Source organism: Pyrus communis, chromosome 5 (assembly GCF_041283825.1).
Source record: "Pyrus communis isolate YQ-2024b chromosome 5, ASM4128382v1, whole genome shotgun sequence".
NCBI lineage: Eukaryota > Viridiplantae > Streptophyta > Magnoliopsida > Rosales > Rosaceae > Pyrus > Pyrus communis.
The window spans coordinates 25,602,162-25,613,195 of NC_142569.1; the positions used below are offsets into that span (position 1 = coordinate 25,602,162).

At 37.4% G+C, this 11,034-nt stretch overlaps 1 pseudogene; it reads left to right on the forward strand.

The window, feature by feature from the left end:
• Positions 1-8,826: 8,826 nt before the first annotated feature.
• LOC148697023 (uncharacterized) lies at positions 8,827-9,540 on the forward strand (annotated as a pseudogene).
• Positions 9,541-11,034: the final 1,494 nt, after the last annotated feature.

The following is an 11,034-nucleotide window of genomic DNA, read 5'->3' on the forward strand; positions in this document are numbered from 1 at the left end:
AACATGCTACAAATCAGAAAAGACAAGTTTAAGACAAAGAAGATAAGGAAAGAGCAAGAAATATGGAAACTTATGCTAACAACCTTATCTTATCCAAACCTTATTCTATCTTATCCTAACCTAATCTTGTTCCACCATAAATCTAGCTGCAAGTGGACCTAAAAACATGATTTCTAGATGCCTTATCTGACCCTAAAAGGGTGCCGCACCCTTCCCTCTTTTATTTCTTTAGAAAACCCAAAATCAGCCACAAAACACCTAGTTTCAAGAAGGCCCAATTTTGGACGAATTTCCTAAACCTTTTTCCTCTTGGATTTTGATTTAAATTGGCCCTTTTCCTCTTGGATTTGGATTGTATAAGTCCATATCAGAAACTAATTGGGCTAACACTTAATTTCCAAACCTTTGCCACACCCTAGGGGCCCTAATCACTTGTTTCTGCTAGGTTGAACCCCAATTCTGATTCCTAGGGTTTTTGCCGTGCTATATATATATGTAACTTAATGTGCCGCACCCTGATGTGAAAATTATATTGACACCCAAATTAAACCCTATTTGTGACAATTGTAGTATAAATGCAAGTAGGGATCGTTCTAACCGGGGTTTAACTAGGGATGCTAATCTACTCTAAACTGACTTAAAAACACAAAATTAAACTTTAAAACACTTACCTAGACCTATATGACTCAAAACAACTTAAAAAGACTCAAAACAGCCCAAAACACTCAAATAGACTCAAACTAGACTCTAAAGGGTGATTTGGACGAAATTTAACTAACTTAGACTCAAAACACTAATTTGGACAGATTCAAGCACTTTTCTAACTAATCTAACAGACTTAATAAAATGGGGAATTGATTTGGACGAAATTAATTAAAATGGACAGATTGCAAGTTAAACAGATTAGGCACTAAACTAGGTGAATTGAATGGGAAAAGGCTAGTTAGGGGGTTCTTCTCCACACATGCACATATGTAACATAAATTGATTTCCAGATTTTATTCCTTTTAAATCATGAATGACAATGCCCCAAATTAATTGTGAAAAGCACAAATTAACTCTCAGATTTTCCTAGTTTCATTGAATTGGATGGAATACGCATCGACAATCAAATTATTCTTATCAAATTCCCTACATGAACTGCATTATAGAGATAAAATCAAAGATCATTAAGCTTTTTGAAAACCCTAAGCATTGACTAGGCATTCGTAACTATGAATTGCATGATACTCTTGCCTAGAATTTACTTAATACAATCATGACTAGTGATTTCCACTACTTATGAATATAAGGTCATAACGATTAGGTGAAATTTCCTTATATCCTAGCATCAAATTCATGTATGAAAAACTAAGTATGCATCCTTAATTAACACACAAGAACAAGTTCTCAATAAATCAATTAAGTAAATCACATCCACAATTCAAGAAACAAAATCTGGAGGAAATCAATTCATAGAAAACATATGCCCATGGTTTCGAATTCACCCCTAACTAAGAAAAACTTAGTTACACATGTTCATAACAATTGAAAAGCAAATTAAAATAAACATGGAAACGAAACAAGGGAAGAAAGAACTCCCAAAGTCTCCAATGGATGCAGATTTCTTGCGGCACAAGGTCTCCTCCTCCTATGGAAGCCACGGCACTCCTTCTTCTCCTTAGGACTTGCGGCACAAAGTGTATTTCTGAATGGATGGTGGCTGATGTGAATGGATGAATGAATTGGAGGATGGATGGTTGCCTAGGGTGTCAAAGGGGTGCGGCAACTTTAAGTTTTATATATATATAGCATGGCAAAACCCTAGCAATCAGATTTAGGGTTAAACCTAGCCAATATAAGTGTTTAGGGCCTCTAGGTTGCGGCAAGGGTTTGGGAATTAAATCCTAGCCCAATCAATCTCAGATATGGACTTATACAATCCAAATCCAAGAGAAAAAGGGCCAAATAAAATCAGAATCCAATTAGAAATAGGTTTAAGAATTTTTGTCCAAAATTGGGCCTTCTAGAAACTAAGTGTCTTATGGCTGATTTTGGGTGTTCTAGAAGGCATAAAAGGGGGGAAGGTGTGGCACCCTTTTAGGGTCAGATAGGACTTCTAGAAATTAAGTTTTAAGGTCCACTTGCAGCTAGGATTAAGGTGGAACAAGATTAGGTTAGGATAAGATAGGATAAGGTTTGGATAAGATAAGGTTGGATAAGGTTTTGGATAATGTTTCCTCTTTTCTTGCACTTTCCTTATCTTCTTTGTCATGAACTTTCCTTTTCTGATTTGTAGCATGTTTCTAACCTCTTTTGACTCCAAATTCATCCATCCATGTTGCTCCATATACGAGCTGTCCAAAATAAGCCCAAAACTGCTCTAAAAGGCTCAAAATTGCCTTTTCTTGCCAAGTTTGTTATTAGGACCTACAAACAAACGAAAATAGCTCAAAACACTATAATAAGTAGTAATTAGCTCACTAAATGTAAGGAAATAACATAACTCAGTAGCATGAATATGCTCCTATCACACCCCCTACACACCCTATGCAGCCATTCATCATTCAATTCATTCATTCATTCACACCACAGACCATATATTTAGAAACATAACCCCCTGTGCCGCAAACCCTAGGGAGAAGAAGGAGTGTCGCGGCTTCCATAGGAAAAGAAGACCCTTGTGCCGCAAGAAATCTGCATCCATTGGAGACTTTCATAGTACTTTCTTCCCTCGTTTCGTTTCCATGTTTATTTTAATTTGCTTTTCAATTGTTATGAACATGTGTAACTAAGTTTTTCTTAGTTAGAGGTGAATTCAAAGCCATGGACTTATGTTTTATATGAATTGATTTCCTCCATATCTTGTTTCTTGAATTGTGAATGCGATTTACTTAATTGATTTATTGAGAACTTGTTCTTGTGTGTTGATTAAGGATGCATACTTAGTTTTCATGCATGAATTTGATGCTAGGGTATAAGGGAATTTCACCTAATCATTATGAAAATTCACAAGTATTAAAAATCACTAGTCATGATTGTGTTAAGTAAATTCTAGGCAAGAGTATCATGCAAGTCATAGTTACGAATGCCTAGTCAATGCTTATGGTTTTCAAAAAGCTTATTGATCTTTGATTGTATCTCTATTATGTGGTTCATGTAGGGAACTTGATAAGAATAATTTGGTTGTCGATGCGTATTCCATCCAATTCAATGAAACTAGGAAAATCTGAAAGTTAATTTGTGCTTCTCACAATTAATTTGGGGCATTGTCATTCATGGTTTAAAGGGATAAAATCTGGAAATCAATTTGTGTTGCATATGTGCATGTGTGGAGAAGGACCCTCTAACTAGCCTTTTACCCATTCAATTCACCTAATTTAGTGTCTAATCTGTTTAGTTTACAATCTGCCTAATTTAATTAATTTCGTCCAAATCAATTCCCCCTTTTATTAAGTGTGTTAGATTAGTTAGAAAAGTGTTTGAATCTTGATAGGAGCGTATTTAGGTGACTCTAGCTTATTCTTGTGCATTTGTGTTATTATTTCTTAGTTAATGTAGTATTTCAACTCATTTTTGTGTGTTTGTAGGTCCAAAGGGTTAAAGTACCAAGAAAGTGCATTTTGGTGCATTATGGAGCAGTTTTGGGCACTAAATGGATAGCTTGTACATGGAGCAAGGTGGATGTTTGAATTTGGAGTCAAAAGAGGCCAGGAACATGCTGCAAATCAGAAAAGGAAAGTTCAAGACAAAGAAGATAAGGAAAGAGCAAGAAATATGGAAACTTATCGTAACAACCTTATCTTATCCAAACCTTATCCTATCTTATCCTAACCTAGTCTTGTTCCACCTTAATCCTAGCTGCAAGTGGACCTAAAAACATGGTTTATAGAAGCCTTATCTGACCTTAAAAGGGTGCCACACCCTTCCTCCTTTTATCTCTTCTAGAAAACCCAAAATCAGCCACAAAACACCTAATTTCTAGAAGGCCCAATTTTGGACGAATTTCCTAATCCTTTTTCCTTTTGGATTCTGATTTGTTAGGCCTTATTCCTTGTGGATTTGGGTTATAAAATCCTTTTCTAAAATTAATTGGGCCAAACCCTCTCCTAAGTGGATTTAAGTTACTTATGCCGAACCCTAGGGCCCTAATCCATCAAATCTGCTAAGTTGTAACCCTAATCTAATTAACCCTAGGGTTGGCCGAACTATATAAACATATTTTCAGCCACAAATTCGTATGAACCCCTTATGCCATTCAGAAAATCCTTGCCATAAGCCCTAGCCTCCATTCTCCATCATTCATTCACTCCATACACTTCCATATACAATCTGCCGCACTCTACCACCATAACCACCCATCATTCATCATCCCAAGCAAGAATATTGATAGGAGCATATTTAGGCGACTTAACTAGCTTATTCTTGTGCATTTGTGCTATTATTTCTTAGTTAATGTCGTATTACAACTCAATTTCGTGTGTTTGTAGGTCCTATGGGTTAAAGTACCAAGGAAGTGCATTTTGGGGCAATTTGGAGCAATTTTGGACACTATGTGGATAGCTTGCATATGGGCCAACATGGATGGACGAATTTGGAGTTCAAGAGGCTAGAAATATGATGAGAAGAGGAACTAAGCTCAAGACAAAGTGGATAAGGAAGTAGCTCAAAAGAGGAAACCCTATCCAAAACCTTATCTAAAACCTTATCCAACATTATCCAAAACCTTATCTCATCCTATCTTATCCTAACCTAATCTTGTTCCACCTTAATCCTAGCAGCAAGTGGACCTAAAAACATGATTTCTAGAAGCCTTATCTAACCCTAAAAGGGTGCCACACCCTTCCCCCTTTTATCTCTTCTAGAAAACCCAAAATCAGCCACAAAACACCTAGTTTCTAGAAGGCCCAATTTTGGACGAATTTCCTAAACCTTTTTCCTTTTGGATTCTGATTTGTTAGGCTGAATTCCTTGTGGATTTGGGTTACACAAATCATTTTATGAAACTAATTGGGCCAAACCCTCTCCTAAGTGGATTTAACTTACTTGTGCCGAACCCTAGGGCCCTAATCCACTAAATCTGTTAAGTGTAACCCTAATCTACTTAACCCTAAGACTATATAAACATAAAATTAGCCAAAAATTCGTACCACCCCTTATGCTATATAGAAAACACCTTGCCGCAACACCCTAGCCTCCATTCTCATCCTTTATCCACTTCATACACCTCCATACACCACCTGCCGCAACCCTTCACCATAATCAGCCATTATTCATCATCCTAAACAAGAACACACCATTCAAAACCCTCAAATCCACCACACACAACTTGTGCCGCAACAAAGAGGAGGAAGAGGAGCCAAGCCGTGCATCAAATCCATCTTGGAATTGCTGAAACGTTTAGGTGTAATCTTTCTTATGATTTCAATGTTTAAATTCAATACTTTTTGTTGTGCAAGCATGAGGAACTAATCCCCTTTTGGCTAGGGGGGAATTTCGAAACCATGGTTATATTTGCATGATGATTTGATTACTTTCAGTTGTGATTTCATGAATGATGAATTCAATTTACTTATCTATTTTAATTAAAACTTGTTTATGTATATGAATTGAGAGTGCACACTTAATTTGCATGCATAAATATGATGCTAGGGGTATAAGGGAACTTCACCTAATCGTTGGGAACTTATATTCATGAGTAGTTAAGATTGTTGGTCACAATTATGTTAAGTAAATTCTTGGCATAAGTATCATGCGCTTTCATAGTTACGAATGCCTTGTCAACACCTATGATTTCCATAGAACCTAATGATCTTTGATTGTCTTTCTATTATGCGCTTTCATATAGAAAACTTTTAAGGAATAATTTGATTGCAATGCGCTAATTCCATTCAATTCAATGACCTAAGGGAAATCTGAGAGTTAATTTAAGCGTACCTAATTAACTTGGGGTGTTGAGGTTCATAATTCATTGAATAAGCAACTGAAGATTGTGTTGTATGCAAGTATGCCATGTGTGGAGAAAAACCTCCTAGCCATCTCACCATCCACTTAATTCTATCAATTTCGCCCAAATCTGCCTAGTTTACATTATTGTTTTGTTTGTTTGATTTTCGTCCAAAACCAAATCCCCAATTGTCTTAGAGTGTCTAATTGGTTCAAATATGTTTTAGATTGTGTTTTTAAGAGTTTTGAGTCAAGTTAGAACCAATTTTCGTCCAAGTTTGTGTTTAGGCTCAAAACTACCCAGTTTGTGTTTTTAGGCAGTTTTGAGTGCTTTTAGCCTATTTTGAGTCTTATGAACTTGTTTGAGTCTTTTTAAGTGAGTCAAGTGTTTTAAAGGTCAGTTTTATTTATATGAGTCAGTTTAGAGTGTTTAGCAATCCCTTCTAATCCCCGGCCTAAAACGATCCCTACTTTCATATACTACAATCATAGGGTTTTAATTTGAGTGTTAGAATATTTCACATCAAATACATCGTTCATAACCCCCAAAACCATCACCCACATCTTGTGCCGCAGCAAGGAAGAAGAAGGAAAGCCCTAGCCATGCATGCCATTCGACTTGGAATTGCTGGAACGTTTTTGGTGTAGTCTTTCTTGTGTTTTTCAATGTTTAATTTCAAGAATCTTTGCTTTGTGAGTATGAGGAACTAATCCCCTTTTGGCTAGGGGGAATTTCGAAACCATGGCTATATTTGCATTATGATTTGATTACTTCCAGTTGTGATTTCATGAATTGAGAATCCAATTTACTTATCTGTTTGAATTAAAACTTGTTTGTGTATGTGGGTTGAGAGTGCACACTTAATTTGCATGCATAAATCTGATGCTAGGATATAAGGAAGCTTCACCTAATCGTTGGGAACTTATATTCATAAGTAGTAAAGGTTGTTAGTCACAATCATGTTAAGTAAATTTTTGGCATAAGTATCATGTGCTTTCATACTTACGAATGTCTCGTCAACACTTATAATTTTCATAGAATTTAATGATCTTTGATTGTTTCTCTATTATGCGCTTTCATGTAGAGAATTTTTGAGGAATAATTTGATTGCAATGCGCTAATTCCATTCAATTCAACGACTTATGGAAAATCTAAGGGTTAATTTAAGCGTACCTAATTAACTTGGGGTGTTGAGGTTCATGATTCATTGAATAAGCAAGTGGAGATTTTTTTGTATGCAAGTATGTCGTGTTTGGAGAAAGACCTCCTAGCTAGGCCATCATCCATCTAATTTCACCAAATTCGTGCAAATCTGCCTAGTTCTAATTTCTGTTTTGTTTACTTTATTTTCGTCCAAAACCAAATCCCCATTTGTTTTAGATTGTCTAACTAGTTAGAATATGTTTTAGATTGTGTTTTCAAGTGTTTTGAGTCAATTTAGAACCAAAATTTGTCCAAATTTGTGTTTAGAGTCAAATCTGCCCAGTTTGTGTTTTTAGGCAATTTTGAGTGTTTTTAGTTTATTTTGAGTCTTGTGAACTTGTTTTGAGTCTTTTAAGTTGAGTTAAGTGTTTTGAAGTTTAGTTTTAGTTATTTGAGTCAGTTTAAAGTGTTTAGCAATCCCTCCTAATCCCCGGTTTAAGAACGATCCCTACTTACTTATATACTACAATTGTCAAAAGAGGGTTAATTTGTGTGTTAAGTTAATTTTCGCATCAAATCTGTCCAATTTAGTGTTTTGAGTCTAAGTTAGTTAAAATTCGTCCAAATAACTTGTTAGGTCTAGAATTGAGTCTTTTTAATTGTTTGTTGCTGTTTTGAGTGTTTTAAGTTAGTTTTGAGTCTATAGAGTCTAATTTAGTATTTTTGAGTCTTATTTGAGTTGATTAGCATCCCTAGTTAATCCCCGGTTAGAACGATCCCTACTTGCATATATACTACAATTGTCACAAATAGGGTTTAATTTGTGTGTCAAGTTAATTTTCACACCAAATTTTGGCACCGTTGCCGGGGATTAGCAAACTTGCTAATCCCTTGTGTTTGTGTCGTGTCAAAGTGTGTCTTATGGCCAACAGTGTTGTGTGTTTATTTGTTCCTTTATTTTTGTGTTTTCCGTGCCCTAATCTTTGTTTTTGTTTGTTTGCCGTGCCCTCTAAGAGGGTTGCTGATTTGTTTTGTTTCATTGTTCTAGGTACAAGTGTATGACTCGTAGTTCTGATCCTGTTCGTGAGAATATAATAGAGTTTGACGACGATTTTGAACAAACGTTGAGAAGAAATAGGAGGCATCTGGAACCTAGTCCCCCTAGTTCTGAGGCCGAATCTGAAGAAGAAGAAGTGGAAGAGGAAGAACAAGCCATGGCTGCAGATAATCGAACAATCAAGGAGCTTTCTACCTTAGGGTTGGACAATGTCGTGCTTATTTGCATTTAATACCCTATGGCGGCTTAAGGCAAGACTGATGAGTTCGAATTGAAGTCAAGCTTGCTGTATCATATTCCCAAATACCATGGGCTGTCCATGGAAGATCCAAACAAGCATTTGAAGGAGTTTGAAGTTGTATGCTCAAGCATGACACCCATTAACGTGGATGGGAATATTTTGAAGATGAAAGCTTTTCCATTCTCTCTTGTGGAAAAGGCTAAGGATTGGCTCGATGAATTGGCACCCGGGACGGTCACTTCTTGGGAAAGCATGAAAAGAGCATTCTTGGAGAAATTCTTCCCAACTTCAAGAGTGATTCTTTTGAGGAAGAAGATTAGCGGAATTCAGCAAAATCAAGGGGAGTCTTTTCCAGCATATTATGAGCGTTTCAAGACTCTAGTTGCATCATGCCGTCAACATCAAATGAAGGAAGAGCTCTTAATTCAATATTTCTACGAGGGACTCCTTCCAATTGAGAGACAAATGCTAGATGCTTCAGCGGGAGGTGCTTTGGTTGACAAAACACCGTTGGCTGCCAAAGTCTTAATTGCAAACTGAGCATTGAATGCACAACAATATGAAGGTGTTGGACAAAAAGATACCCCACGACAACAACAAGTGAATAAGCTAAGTGCAATTTCTGAAATTTAATCCCAATTAGCTAATCTCACTATGCTTGTGTCACAAGTGGTCGATGGATCCAAAGTGCAAGGTGGGCCCATATGTGGAGTGTGCTCCATGCAAGGGCATCTCAATGATCAATGTCCTCAATTGATGGAGAATGGAGGATGGGAAAGCGCCAATGCCATAGGTTATCAAGGCCAAAATCAACAAAGGAATGATCCATATTCAAATATATACAATCCGGGTTGGAGAGATCATCCAAACTTCAAGTGGAGGGAGCCTAATCAACCTCAACAATAAGGATGATATAGACAGCCATTTCCTGGGCTCTATCAAAGGCCATACGTACCACCACAACTTCCACCACAATCTGCCCAACCAAATTCAGGTTCGTCTTTGGACAATGGTAAAATGCTTCAAATACTAACCTCTTTGACTCAGGGATTACAAAATCAAGCCAAAGAGATGTGGGAAGTGAAGAAACAAATTGGGCAGATGGCGGAGTTCATGGGGCAGTTTAGAGAAGAAGGCAAACTACCTAACTCGACCATTGTTAATCCAAAATGAGGTTTTGAAACCGCTAAGGCTATCACCTTAAGAAGTGGCAAGGAAGTTGGAACTAACCCCAACCCAACCAAATCAAGTCAAAAAGAGGACGAAAAGCTGCTGCTCGAAGAGGAGGAATTGGACAAAGCCACGACAAGGATGGAACAAACCTTGCCGCAACCCCCTAATGCACCAAAATCGTCCCACACCACCAAGGTAAGTCCAAATTCGACTTTGTCAAGTTCTATTCCACTAAATGTGCCCTTTCCTAGCAGGTTTAGGCAATCAAAGAAGGAGGAGAATGAAAAGGACATTTTGGAAACCTTTAGGAAAGTTCAAGTCAATATCCCGCTTCTTGATGCAATCAAGCAAGTTCCTAAGTAGGCCAAATTCTTAAAAGAGCTTTGCACAACAAGGAAGAGGATTTCGAACAAGGAAGTGGTGCATGTAAGTGAGAATTTTTCTGCAATGTTACAAAGGAAATTGCCTCCTAAATGCAAAGATCCTGATAGTTTTACAATTCCTTGTGTTATTGGCAATACTAAGTTTGAACATGCTATGTTAGACTTAGGAGCTTCAATTAATGTCATGCCTTACTCTATTTATGCATCTATGAACTTAGGAGAGCTTAAAAATGATGGAGTTATTATTCAATTAGCCGATCGTTCTAATGCATATCCAAAAGGAGTTTTGGAAAATGTTTTGGTGCAGGTTGATCATTTAATCTTTCTGGCTGATTTTTATATGCTTGAAATGGAAGACTCGGTTCATTCTCCACCCTTGCCACTCCTACTTGGAAGACCATTCATGAAAACAGCCCAAACAAAGATTGATGTGGCCAAGGGAGCATTAACAATGGAGTTTGGTGGTGATATAATTAAATTCAGTGTTTATGACTCTATTAAGAATCCTAATGATGTTCGTTCTTGTTTTGCCATTGATGTGCATAAGGGTATAGGGCAGGAACAATCCCCACATATCAAGAAGGATGCATCAAGAACACCATTGAAGAGGGAATTGGAGTGGTTGCCCTAAAACCACCCAATCTGGCCGAGAGTAGCCATAGTGACATTGTTGATAGGGCTGCCACTTTTGAGCCTCCATCACAATATGTTTGTAAGTCTCCAACCCCAATTCCAATTCCCATTTCAACTAATAGGTTGTTACCTTCTTTGGTGCAGGTATCCAATCGATTTCAAGGTGGTGGGAGCATTTACATGGACTTTAGGAACCAAAATACCACAATCAGGTTGGATCACTATCCCCTCCCATTCATTGAGCCATACTATGAGCACTATGAGAAGCATTTAGTGGAGGATATACCCCTCCATGCCATAAGCCTTATTGAAGATTAAAAGGAGGTATCGTCTGACTGGAAGACGTTAAAGCAAGCGCTTCTTGGGAGGCAACCCATGTGTTTAATCGAGGAGATGATGGAACTCTAGCTCCATAACCAGATTTGTGTTCCTAAACCCTACTCTTTACTGCTTTTACTTTGCCATGCTCGTCATGTTG